The following is a 15,170-nucleotide window of genomic DNA, read 5'->3' on the forward strand; positions in this document are numbered from 1 at the left end:
TTCATTATTGACAGATCCGATAAAGGGTTGACATCCAAAATATATAAAGAGCTCACACACCTCAACAAAGAAAAAACAAATAATCCAATTAAAAAATGGGCAGAGGAGCTGAATAGACAGTTCTCTAAAGAAGAAATTCATATGGCCAACAGGCACATGAAAAGATGCTCCACATCACTAGACATCAGAGAAATGCAAATTAAAACCACAATGAGATATCACCTCACACCAGTAAGGATCGCCATCATCGAAAAGAAAAACAACAACAAAAATGTTGGTGAGGTTGTGGAGAAAGGGGAACCCTCCTACACTGCTGGTGGGAATGTAAATTAGTTCAACCATTGTGGAAAACAGTATGGAGGTTCCTCAGAATGCTCAAAATAGAAATATCTTTTGACCCAGAATTCCACTTCTAGGAATTTACCCTAAAAATGCAGCACTCCAGTTTGAAAAAGACAGATGCACCCCTCTGTTTATCACAGCACTGTTTACAATAGCCAAGATATGGAAGCAACCTCAATGTCCATCAGTAGATGAATGGATAAAGAAGAGGTGGTACATATACACAATGGAATATTACTCAGCCATAAGAAAAAAACAGATCCTACCATTTGCAACAACATGGATGGAGCTAGACGGTAGTATGCTCAGTGAAATAAGCCAGGCAGAGAAATTCAAGTACCAAATGATTTCACTCATATGTGGAGTATAAGAGCAAAGGAAAACTGAAGGAATAAAACAGCAGCAGAATCACAAAACCCAAGAATGGACTGACAGTTAACAAATGGAAAGGGACTGGGGAGGATGGGTGGGAAGGGAGGGATAAGGGTGGGGAAAAGAAAGAGGGCATTACAATTAGCATGTATAGTGTGTGGGAAGCACGGGAAGGGCTGTGCAAAACAGATAAAGACAAGTAGTGATTTTACAGCATCTTACTGCGCAGATGGACAGTGACTGTGAAGGGGTATGTTAGCGGGACTTGGTGAAGTGGGGAGCCTAGTAAACATAATGTTCTTCATGTAATTGTCAATTAACAATACCAAAATAATTAAATAAGTAAATAAATAAATAAATAGATAGATAAATAAATAAAAGAAAAAATAAAAGAAAGGTATAAAATGAATTTCAGCTTTCACACTAGGAAAATAGAAAAAGAAGAGCAAATTTAATCCAAATTCAAACAGAAGGAAAGAAATGATTAAAACTAGAGCAGAAATATATGTAATTGAAAACAGGAAATCAACAAAATCAACAAAACCAAATTTGGTTCTTTGGTAAGATTAATAAACCGAATAGCCTTCAGCAAGGCTACCTAAGAATAAAATGAAAAAAGATACAAATTACTAATATCAGAAATGAAAGAGGGGACATCACTACAAATCCCAGGACAATAAAGAATAATTAATGAATATTATGAATAACTCTATGCCCATAAATTTGATAACCAAGATGAAATGGATTACTTTCTGTTAAGATACCATCTGCCAAACTCAAACAACAAGTAATAGACATCTATTAAACTTATATTTATTAAATAAACTGAATCAATAATTAATAACCTTCCAAAATGACACCATGCCCAGGTAGGTTCACTGATGAATTATACGAAATATTTAAGGAAGAAATTATACCAATTCTCTACAATTTTTTCCTGTAGACAGAGGCAGAAGGAATACTTCCTAACTCATTCTATAAGGCCAGCATTACCATAATATGTAAATCAGAGATAGATAATGCAAGAAAACTGTAGACCAGTATGTCTCATGACAATAGATACAAATATATTCAACAAAATATTAACATATCTAATAAAACAATGTATAAAAAGAGTTGAACACCATAACTGAGCAGGAATGCAAGGCTGTTAAACATTTAAAAATCAATTAATATAATCCATCATATCTACAGAGTAAAGAAAAAACTCAATAAATACTGAAAAAGCATTTGACAAAATTCAATACCCATTCATAATAATCTCAGAAAGCTAGGAATAAAGGGAAATTCCTTAACTTGATAAAAACTAGTTATAAAAACCTACAGCTGGGATTCAAGATGGTGGTGTGACAGGTGAGACACAGAATTCCTCCCAAAACCACAGATAGTATAAAAATGTAGTTAATTGATACAACTAACTCTAAAACAACAACAATAAAAAAGGCTGAACCACACTGCACACAGACCCCAGAAACAGAGCAAACTTCACGAAACAGGGTAATGTACAAAAGCCTTAATCAGGCAGGACACAAGCCCTTCCATGCCCACCCCAGCTCACTGGCAGGAGGAAGAGAAATGGAGTGGGGGAGGGGTTGGAAGCCTGGGACTACTGAACACCCAGCCCTGGAGGTCTGCTTTGGGTGCAGAAACATACACTGTATGGTGCTCTGGACGTTGGGGAGCTCAGAGAGGTGGAGTGCCTGAGAGACAGATTCTGGCCATTTGTGGAAGAGGGGATCTACACCCGGCCAATCTGGAAGAAGGGAAAGACAGGCGCTCTGAGAGGCTTCCTAGCAGCGAGAGGGCTGCTGAAGGAGCGGGGTTTGCATGGAGCATGCTGCGCGGGGGAGGGGAGATCTGGACAAGGTTGTCTGGGCGAGATCTGTCCAGCTGGTTGGGAACTTTGAGGAGCTTCAGGTGCTGCATCCCCCTGGCTGTCTACTCAGCTCTGAGGCACCCCCACTGTGACACACAGCCTGCTGCGCCTTCTTCCTAGCCTGCCAACACCAGTTTACAGACCTGCGGTCACTGTGCTGGTGGCAGGCCAGCCAGAAGGAGGCCTCACCTACAACAACTAGAGACACAAAGCACAGAGGCTTACACCTGTGTGCTCAGTCCACTGGCTCTGATACTAGAGACAGGCACCACAGGCGGGAATCAGGAAACAGATCTTTCCTCCCCCCAGGCACCTGCTCTGCTCCCCTATGACCCCCAACCTCACTTAGGGGCTGATCAGCTCCAGAGACTGTAGCTTCTGGGCACTAGTGGGCACCACATAGAAACAGGAAATATCAAAAGAACATGGTTCAGACCAAATCTCACAAACCCCAGAAAAAGGGTCAAATGAAACTGAACTCACCAATCTGTCTGAAAGTGAGTTCAAAATAAAAATCATAAACATGGATGGGAGGGGTGCAAGTTGTAGCACCCCAAAATCTCATGACTATAGACTATCTATGGTTAAAAGAACATATGGGATGTGAACAGATCCCAGAAATGGGCTGCTTTAATTTGTCTGATGGTTCAAGTACAGTTGGAAAATATCCATCATATCATAGATAAATTTTCACAAATGCCTAGGGTGCCTAAATGGTTTTCTTGGCTTCACTGGAGATGGCTGGTAATTATAGATTTGCTTTGTTTATGTCACCGTATTCCTATTATGTCAATATGTGTGTGCAAATTAGTTAGTAGTTTAAAACCTATACATACTTAAGGTACTATACAAGAAGATATGTCAAAGAAATAATCAATCCTCCCAAGTTTCCTTCATATGCTACATCTATAGCTTTTCTTCTTCCTTCCTAATTACAAACTTTAAATAGAATTCGTGCCTCATTTCGAATTTACCGAGTATCATAATTCCTCCAGGTGGTAAAGATACCTCGAGACAAGTGCTGGGCATAGAAGCCACAGGGCATAAATCTGCAAAGAAGTAAAAAGCTAACCTTTGCAAACAATATGGCTTCTCTCTCACTTACCAACTTTACATTTCCCTGTATGGCCCCGGAAGATGACTGGTTAGCCAGAGACGGGTAAGATTCCTCAAGGGAGGAACAACCTAAGACAGGCACAGTCGCAGGGGGGCCATCAGGTGAGAATTTGGGGATCAACAGAGGTGAGGCTCAGAACCTCACCCCCCCTGCTTTGAGAGAAATCTTCTGCATCCGTGGATGTCTTGCTGCCCTTGTCTAGCCTGGATTAATACTTAGTCCATAGGCACACACCTGATCATCTGATCATCTACATTTGCCTTCTTACAGCACTAAACTATGTTTTCTACCTTTATCTTGCATCTACCTACCACTTCAGCATTTTATTAAAAATAAAAATAATAATAATAATAGGAGAAATGTGGGATCAACATATAAATCAAGTACAAAAATCAAATGAATATTCATATTTGACCTGATGGTTTATAGGTCATATTGCATGATCAAAACCGAAAGTTTCTGTGATGACTGCCCTTGTACTGTTCACCATGTAAGAATTTATTCACTCTGTAAGAATTCGTTCACCATGTAAGAACTTGTTCGTTATGCTTCAGAAGATTGGAGACTGACGAGAATTAGGCTTGAGATGGATTAATGATTGTACATTGAGCATTGACCCCCCTATACTGAATTTTATTGTTGTTAACAACCATTTGATCAATAAATATGAGAGATGCCCTCTCAAAAAAAAAAAAAAAAAAAAAAAAAAAAAATCATAAACATGCTTATGGAGGTACATAAAAATATTCAAGAACTCAGGAACAAATTTAAGTTGGAGATTCAATCATTATGAAATTCCATATCTGAAATGAAACAATGGAGGGATTGAAAAGCAGATTAGATGTAGTAGAAGAGATGGTAAATGGAATAGAAATTAGAGAAGGAGGAATACAAAGAAGCTGAGGCACAAAGAGAAAAAAGAATCTCTAAGAATGAAAGAATATTGAGAGAATTGTGTGATGAATCCAAATGGAACAATATTTGCATTATAGGGGTACCAGAAGAAGAGAGAGAAATAGGGATACAAAGTGTCATTGAGGAGGTAATTGCTGAAAACTTCCCCAATCTGGGGAAGGAGATAGTGTCTCAAGCCATGGAGGTGCACACACCTCCCAACACAAGGGACCCAAGGAAGACAACATCAAGACATATAATACTTAAAATGGGAAAGGTCAAGGATAAAGAAAGACTTTTAAAAGCAGCTAGAGAGAGAAAAAAGATCACACATAAAGGAAAACCCATCAGGCAATCATCAGACTTCTCAACAGAAACCTTACAGGTCAGAAAGGAGTGGCAAGATATATTTAATGCAATGAAGCAGAATGGCCTTGAACCAAGAATACTCTATCTGTTAAGGTTATCATTTAAATTTGAAGGAGGGATTAAACAATTTTCAGATAAGTAAAAGCTGAGAGAATTTACCTCCCACAAACAACATCTACAGTGCATTTTGGAGGGACTCCTATAGATTGAAGTGTTACTAGGCTAAATAGATGTCACCCAAGGGATAGACAAAGATTACAGAATATGATTCATAACATACAAAGAAGGAGGAGGAAGAAAAAGGAGGAAAAAATAAGAGAGAAAGAACCTTTAGGTTGTGTTTGTAATAGCACACAATGTGAGTTACATTAGATTGTTAGTAAGGGATTTACCCTTGAACCTTTGATAACCACGAATCTAAAGCCTGCAGTGGCAATAAGTACATACCTATTGATAATCACCCTAAATGTAAATGGTCTGAATACACCAATCAAAAGACATAGAGTCAATGAATGAATAAAAAAACAAGACCCTACAAGCAACTCACTACAAACCCAAAGACATACACACACTGAAAGTAGAGGGATGGAAAAAGATATTTCATGCAACTAACAGGGAGAAAAAAGCAGGTGTTACAGTACTTGTATCAGATAAAATAGACTTCAAAACAAAGAAAGTAAAGAGAAGAAGAAGGACATTACATAATGATAAAGGGCTCAGTCCAACAAGAGGATATAACTGTTATAAATATCTATGCATCCAACTCAGGATCACCTACATATGTGAACCAAATACTAACATAAGTAAAGGGGGAAATAGAATGCAATGCATTCATTTTAGGAGACTTCAACACACCACTAACTCCAAAGGACAGATCAACCAGACAGAAAATAAGTAAAGACAGAAGCACTGAACAATCTATTAGAACAGATGGACCTAACGGACATCTACAGAACACTCCATCCAAAACCAACAGGATACACATTCTTCTCAAGTGCACATGGAACATTTTCAAGAATAGATCATATACTAGGCCACAAAAGGAGCCTCAGTAAATACAAAAAGATTGAAATTGTACCAACCAGCTTCTCAGATCACAAAGGTATGAAACTAGAAATAAATTACACAAAGAAAATGACAAAGCCCACAAACACATGGAGGCTTAATAACATGGTCCTAAATAATCAATTGATCAATGACCAAATAAAAACAGAGATCAAGCAATATGTGGAGACAAATGAAAACAATGATTCAAAAACACAAAATCTTTGGGACACAGCGAAGGCTGTGCTAAGAGGGAAATATATTGCAATACAGGCCTACCTCAGGAAAGAAGATCAATCCTAAACGAATAGTCTAAACTCACAATGAATGAAATTGGAAAAGTAAGAACAAAGGAAGCCCAAAGTCAGTAGAAGGAGGGACATCATAAAGATTAAAGAAGAAATAACTAAAATTGAGAAGAATAAGACAATAGAAAGCATTAATGAAAGCAGAAGCAGGTTCTTTGAGAAAATAAACAAAAGAGATAAACCCCTAGCCAGACTTATCAAGAAAAAAAGAGAGTCTACACACATAAACAGAATCAGAAATGAGAAAGGAAATATCACTACAGACATGACAGAAATACAAAGAATTATGAGAGAACACTATGAAAAATTATATGCTAATAAACTGGATAACCTAGAAGAAATGGACAACTTTCTAGAAAAATACAACCTTCCAAGGCTGACCCAGAAAGAAACTGAAAATCTGAATAGACCAATTACCAGCAATGAAATTGAATTGGAATAAAAAAACCACCGAAGAACAAAACTCCTGGACCAGATGCTTTCTCTGCTGAATTTTATCAAACATTTAGTGAAGACCTAGTACCCATCCTCCTTAAAGTTTTCCAAAAAGTAGAAGAGGAGGGAATACTCCCAAACTCATTCTCTGAGGCCAACATCACTCTTATATCAAACCAGGCAAAGATATCACAAAAACAGAAAATTACAGACCAATATCCATGAAGAACATAGATGCAAAAATACTCAACAAAATATTAGCAAACCGAATTCAAAAATACATCAAATGATCATCCAACATAATCAAGTGGGATTCATCCCAGGGATGGAAGGATGGCACAACATTCGAAAATCCATCAATATCATCCACTACATCAACAAAAAGGACAAAAACCACATGATCATCTCCATAGATGCTGAAAAAGTATTTGACAAAATTCAACATCCATTCATGATAAAAAATCTCAACAAAATGGGTATAGAGGGCAAGTACCTCAACATAATAAAGACCATATATGACAAACCCATAGCCAACATTATACTTAACAGTGAGAAGCTCGAAGCTATTCCTTTAATATTGGGAAGAAAACAAGGATGCCCACTCTCCCCACTTTTATTCAACATAGTACTGGAGGTCCTAGCCACGACAATCAGACAAAACAAAGAAATAAAAGGCATCAAGATAGGCGAGGAAGAAGTCAAACTGTCCCTGTTTGCAGATGACATGAAGTTGTACATAAAAAACCCTAAAGAATCCACTCCAAAACTACTATATCTAATATCTGAATTCAGCAAAGTTGCGGGATACAAAATTAATACACAGAAATCTGTTGCTTTCCTATACAGTAATGATGAACTAGCAGAAAGAGAAATCAGGAAAACAATTCCATTCACAATAGCATCAAAAAGAATAAAATACTTAGGAATAAACCTAACCAAGGAAGTGAAAGACCTGTACACTGAAAACTATGGGACACTCTTAAGATAAATTAAAGAGGACACTAAGAAAAGGAAATTCATCCCATGCTCTTGGCTAGGAAAAATTAATATTGTCAAAATGGCCATCTTTCCTAAAGCAATCTACAGATTCAATGTAATCCCTATCAAAATACCAACAGCAGTCTTCAAAAAACTAGAACAAATAGTTCTAAAATTCATATGGAGCCACCAAAGACCCCGAATAGCCAAAACAATTCTGAGAAGGAAGAATAAAGCAGGCGGAATTATGCTCCCTTCCTTCAAGCTATACTACAAAGCCACAGTAATCAAGACAATTTGGTACTGGCACAAGAACAGATCCATAGACCAGTGCAACAGAATAGAGAGTCAATATATAAACTCGAGCATATATGGTCAATTAATATATGATAAAGGAGCCATGGACATACAATGGGGAAATTACAGCCTCTTCAATAACTGGTGTTGGCAAAACTGGACAACTACATGTAAGAGACTGAAACTGGATTTCTGTCTAACGACATACACAAAAGTAAACTCAAAATGGATCAAAGAACTGAATGTAAGTCATGAAACTATAAAACTTTTAGAAAAAAATATAGGCAAAAATTTCTTGGACATAAACATGAGCAGCTTCTTCATGAACACATCTCCCCGGGCAAGGGAAACAAAAGCAAAAATGAACAAGTGGGACTACATCAAACTAAAAAGCTTCTGTACAGCAAAGGATACCATCAGTAGGACAAAAAGATATCCTACAAGATTGGAGAGTATACTCATAAATGACATATCTGATAAGGAGTTGACATTCAAATTATATAAAGAGCTCACACACCTCAACAAACAAAAAGCAAATTAACCAATTAAAAAATGGGCAGAGGAGCTGAACAGATACTTCTCCAAAGAATAAATTCAGATGGCCAACAGGCACATGAAAAGATGCTCCACATTGCTAATCATCAGAGAAATGCAAATTAAAACCACAATGAGATATCACCTCACACCAGTAAGGATGGCCAACATCCAAAAGACAAACAACAACAAATGTTGGCGAGGTTGTGGAGAAAGGGGAACCCTCCTACACTGCTGGTGGGAATGTAAACTAGTTCAAACACTGTGGAAAGCAGTATGAAGGTTCCTGAAAAAACTAAAAATAGAAATACCATTTGACCCAGGAATTCCACTCCTAGGAATGTACCCTAGGAATGCAGCAGCCGAGTTTGAAAAAGACATATGCACTCCTATGTTTATCGCAGCACTGTTTACAATAGCCAAGAAATGGAAGCAACCTAAGTGTCCATCAGTAGATGAATGGATAAAGAAGAGGTGGTACGTATACCCTATGGAATATTATTCAGTCATAAGAAGAAAACAAATCCTACCATTTGCAACAACATGGATGGAGCTAGAGGGTATTATGCTCAGTGAAAAAGCTAGGCAGAGAATGGCAAGTATCAAATGATTTCACTTATCTGTGGAGTTTAAGAACAGAGCAAAAACTGAAGGAACAAAACAGCAGGAGACTCACAGAACCGAAGAATGGACTAACAGTTACCAAGGGGAAAGGGACAGGGGAGGGTGGGTGGGAAGAGAGGTGTAAGGGAGAAAATGGTCATTACGATTACCACATGTAATGTAGGGGGGCTGGACTTTGGAATGGCAGTTTATACAGAGAAGACAAGTAATGATTCTATAGCATCTTACTACGCTGATGGACAGTGACTGTAATGGCTTATTGTGGGGGGACTTGATAATGGGGGGCGTCTGGTAACCATAATGTTATTCAAGTAATTGTACATTAATGATATCAAAATGATAAAATTAAAAAAAGAAAAAAACCTACAACTAACATTATGCTTAATGGTGAGAAACTAGTTGCTTTCTCACTAAGATCAGGAACAAGGCAAGGAATAAAGACTTCCTTTATACTGGAAGTCCTAGCTCATGCAGCCAGGCAAGAAAAGAAAATAAGAAGTACATAGATTTAAAAGGAAGAAACAAAACTCTTTCTTCACAGATGACATGATTTATGATTTTCTATGTAGACAACCCAAAAAAATTTACCAAAAAAAAAAAAAAATGCCTGGAACTAATAAGTGATTATATCAAAGTTGCAGGGTAGAAGGTTAATAAATAAAAATTAATTGCTTTCCTATACACTAGCAGTGAGCAAAATGAAGTCAAAATTAAAAACACATTACCATCTATATTAACACCCCCCCAAAAGAAACATTGTGGTTACAACATTCACCCATATTATCAAGTCCTCTCCACTCCCCCTGCAGTCACTGTCCATCAGTGTAGTAAGATGTTATAGAGTTATAACTTGTCTTCTCCATTCTATACTGCCTTCCCGTGACCTACCTATATTTCTATTGTGAATTACAGTGCCCCTTAATTCCCTTCTCCCTCCCTCCCCAACCACCCTTCCCAACACCTTCCCTATGGTAACCGCTAGTCCCTTCTTGGAGTCTGTGATTCTGCTGCTGTTTTGTTCCTTCAGTTTTGCTTTGTTGTTATATACTCCACAAATGAGTGAAATCATATGGTACTTGTCTTTCTCCACCTGGCTTATTTCACTGAGCATAATACCCTCTAACTCCATCCTTGTCGTTTCAAGTGATAGGATTTGTTTTCTTCTTATGAATGAATAGTATTCTATTGTGTATATGTAACACCTCTTCTTAATCTGTTCATCTACTGATGAACACTTAGGTTGCTTCCATATCTTGGCTATTGTAAATAGTGCTGCAGTAAACATAGGGGTGCATATGTGTTTTTGAATCAGGGATCTTCTTTTCCTCACGTAAATCCCATAGATTACTTTTTGTAATGTTAGAACTATAGGTTGGCTTCAGACTGTGGTTGGTCTTGGAAACTATTTTGTATGTATTGGTAGTGACATCATGTTATCTACTTCAGGAAGATAGTGCTGAAAGAAGAATGGAGGAATGACAGTGAGGGGCTTCACTTCGCTAATCCAAAACAACAGAAGAAAGAGTCTAGAAACAAGTCCACATGTACACTGTAACCTCATTTACAGCAAAGGTGACTGCAGTACAATGGGAAAAGAATGACCTTTAGAGTTGATGATAATGGGTCAATTGGACATTAATGTGGAAAAAAAATCTTGACCTTTACCTACTATCATACATAAATATATATTCTAGACAGATTGTAATTGTAAGTGTGAAAGAGAACGTAAGAGAACAGCTTCATGACCTTGGGGTAAACAAGATTTCTTACCACAGACAGTACTATAATAAAGGGGAAAAATTTGGATTATATTAAAATTAAGAACTTTTGTTCACAAAAATCCAACATTAAGAGAGTGAAAGGCAAACAACACACTGATTTTCAATATATATAGCAAAAATGATTCACATATATAGAATATATAAAGAAGTCTCGTAAGTAAATAATAGACAAGCAACTCAACAGAACACTGGGAAAAAGAGGGACTTCACAAAAGACAATGTCTAAATGAATGCACTACTAGTACACCTCCACTAGGTTGGCTAAAATGAAAGTGTCAGTGTTGATTGGTATTGATGTGGAATAACTGGAACTCTCACACACTGATGGTGAAAGCATATAATTTTTACAACTCCTTTGGGAAACCACTAGCTAGAAACTTGTAAAGCCAAACATATGCATTTCCTGTGAATCGCAATTTTTCCCCTCGGTATTTACACAAAATGTGCATATATGAGCACCAAAAACCATGTACAAAAATGTTCTTGCAGCATTATTTGCAACAGCTCAAAACCGGAAACAGCCTAAATGTCCACCAATAGTAGATGGGACAAATACAGTGCTGCAGGGCCAGTGTGTCTCAGAAAGTCGGAAAGAAAGGCACTAGCTCTGCCCCGAAGAGGAACAACTCAGTCTTGTCGATTACTGAATTTAAAAGCAAATCCGAGTTCCCTACATGATTCATTTCTTTTTTAGTTCTCTTGTGATCCCCTCGAGGACTAATTATAAAGTTTAACCTTCACAAGGCCTAAATGAAATAGTGGGAGGGAGGGGGGAGGAGATTGTAAAAAAATAAAGGGAAAGTAGTTAACACATGTAGATATACACAGGGCATAGCAGGAAAGAACATAAAAGGTAGAGGTTGTAATTGTCATTTCTACAACTGGTTGTAAAGTTGAAGCAGGTTTCTATGATCCCTGTCTTCCACTGCCATCTTTCTTTGCTTTTGGCCAGTAAACCTGGCTGCAGTTCTTCACCCAGTAGTGACCTAAGTTTTTATTCCCGAAGGATCTGAGCTCCTAGAGATCCTGTTGTCATGGAGTTGCAGTAATGTTCCATTAACTTTGATGGTGGATCCAGGGAACCCCAGGGATCCATTTCTATTCTTAGTCTAATGCAATGACAGATGAGGCAAGAATTAGCCCAGAGGGTATCTTTAGGTGTAAGGAACTCTGTTTCTCTATACCTGGAAAATGGTGACAGATTGATTTGGCTGCTGAGGATCATGAGGGATTGAAAATGATGTTTAACTTTTGGAGTTCCTACTCTTTTCTCAATAAATATCCTATATTTTATCCCACCTTGGTTTTAGATAGTGGGTTTTCCCATATCCAGGATGGGGACTTCTATGATTGCAACTAAAACAAGAGAAAACAAACCAAAACATCCCATGAATGTCCACTACCTTCTCTACTTCTTTATTCTAAAGTTCAGAATTTCTCAGTTGATACTTCTGGGATTTCCAATATTTATTCTTCAGTTTATAAAAAGTTGCAACACTGGAAATTTCTAAGAAATGTCATACAGTGTATTGATAGCAAGTATTCTTTTTATTGAGGTATGATTTTTTTATTGAGGTATAATTGGCATGTAACATCATATTAGTTTGAAGTGTGTAACATGACTGGTCTTTATATTACAGAATGATCACTGCAATAAGTCTAGTTAACATCCATCACCATACAGTCACAAAAAAGATTTTGTGATGTTAAATTTTAAAATAAATTCATAGCAACTTTCAAATATGCAGTACATTACATCCCCAGAACTTATTTTACAACTACAAGTTTGTACCTTTTGACCCACTTTACTCATTTTGCCCACCTCCCAGCACCTCTGGCAACCATCAGTCTGTTTTCTGTATCCATTCTCTTCTTTAGATTCCACATTTGAGATCATACAACAGTATTTGTCTTTTCTGACTTGTTTCACTTAGCAAGATGTTCTTTTTTATGACTGAATAGTATTCCATTGTGTGTTCATATGTGCAACTCACATATTCTTTATCCATTCATTCATTGATAGACACTTAGATTGTTTGTAATGTTGGCTGTTGTAAATAATGTTGCAAATGAACATGGAGGGTGCATTTATCTTTTTGAGTTATGTTTTGTTTTCTTCAGTTACCCAGAAGTGAGATTGCTGGATCATATGATAGTTCTATTTTTAATATTTTGAGGAACCTTCATTCTGTTTCCAAAGTAGCTGTACCAACTTACATTCCCACCAGCAGTGCACAGGGTTCTCTTTTCCACATCATTGCCAATACTTGTTAGCATGTCCTCATTTTTAATGAGAATGCCTCTAATAAATATCATTTAAGTGTGATAACTGTTGGCTTGATATTGTTTTAAGATAATGTATGAAATACTGTATTTCTAGTGCATTAGTTTAAAATCAGGAGTGGAAACAATGTTTTACCAAATGATTTTTAAACATCTTATTGAAATGATGCACTTTCCTTTTATAAACTTACAATAAATTTTACCCTTAAACCACCTTGCTTTCTTAGAATAAACCTGTTATAGTGTAACATTCATTGACTACAGTCTGGATTTGATCTGCTAGTTTTGTTCTTTTATTTAGGATTGTTGCCTCTGTATGCCTATGAAATAGGCCTCTAGGATCTTTTAATTTGAGGCAAGGTAGGTATTCTCTTAACTATGAGGATACCATCTTGGAAATTCACCATCATTTGCTATGTATTAGAACAGTTTATTGTGGGAATCATGTTCCTTGAAAATTAAAAAAATAAACTGCTCAACCATAAAAATAATCTAGTCTTATACCTCTTTGGGAGAATCTTGACTACACTTTCTTCCATGGTTATTCTATTCAGATTTTGTCTGCTTAATTTTCATACCATGTATTTCTCTAGAAAACCACTCAATTAAAAAAATTGGCATAGTGTATATAATTTAAATTTTTTCTATTTTTGGTGTATAACCTTTCTCATAAAAAATGGACATTGTATTCTTTGTGCATTTTTATTCTCCTTTTTCTTGGTATGTCCCATGAGTTTTATTGCTCTGAACTAGTTATTTTTTCAAACATCATTCTCTCCCCTTTATTCCTATTTTCTATTGTTTCTGCTTTTTTGTTATTTCATCCGACTTTCCTTAGCATTTTCAAATGTTTTAAACTTAATGCTTAGTTTCATTGTTTCACATTTAATAAAGGCTATAAATTTGCTCGAGGTAGATAGCTGAACCTCACATTACTTTATCCTTTAAAGAGTAGTCTGTAATTCTAATTTTTCCTTTGGCTACTTATGTTGGTGTTTAGAAATTTCAATAGGTACTTTGCAGTATGTATCTAGGAGTATAAATGCTGGTCACATGGTAATACTGTTGTACTTTTTGAAGAACTGCCAAACTGTTTTCTACAGCAGCTGCACTTTACATTGCTACCAGGATTGAGTTGTAAATTTTACACATTTTGGCCAGTATTTGTTATTGCCCATCTTTTTGATTATAGCTCTCCTCACAGGTGTGAATATCTTTTTGTGATTTAGTCATTTCCCTAGTGAGATTTTCATGTATTGTTGGTCATTTGTATGTCTTCTTTGGAGAAATGTTTATTCAGACCACTGCTATTTTTCCTGGGAGAATACCAGAATCTCGATCAGCAATGATCTCCATACCAGCTTTTCTGCTTTTCCACCCAGTAATCCTCCTGGCAAGTGGTGGACTGGATTGTGTACAGACCTCTCCAGTTAAGCTCAGACAAATCTTTAACATTTACATATGGATAAAGACTTAGGATCCAGCAGAATATGATTGAGACACTACCTTTCACACCAATGAGTCTTGATTCAATTAAGTATTTATTGAACACCTACCATGTGTAAAGTGCCATACCAGGCACTGGGAGAAAAAAGATCAACAACCTTTCAGAAATGGAAGTAATCCCCTCCTTCATTTCTGCTGTTTTACAATCTAGTTTTTAAAAGATATACATAAGGCAAATTGCCACTAAAAGAATGGTAACATAGTTCCATTTAAGAACAAATCACATAAACTGTGGTTTCAGTTTCACAAGCTTTTGGCCTTCTAAGACAGTACAGCCATTCTACCAGTTAATGAAACTCATACTCAACTCTTTAGGAATAAGTTTTCATTGGAGAGTACCTTCAGTATTTAAAGGTAGGATGGTACTTTATCAGGTATATTCTAATATTGCCCAGAACAGGAAAACTGTC

This window comes from Manis javanica, chromosome 2 (assembly GCF_040802235.1).
Source record: "Manis javanica isolate MJ-LG chromosome 2, MJ_LKY, whole genome shotgun sequence".
NCBI lineage: Eukaryota > Metazoa > Chordata > Mammalia > Pholidota > Manidae > Manis > Manis javanica.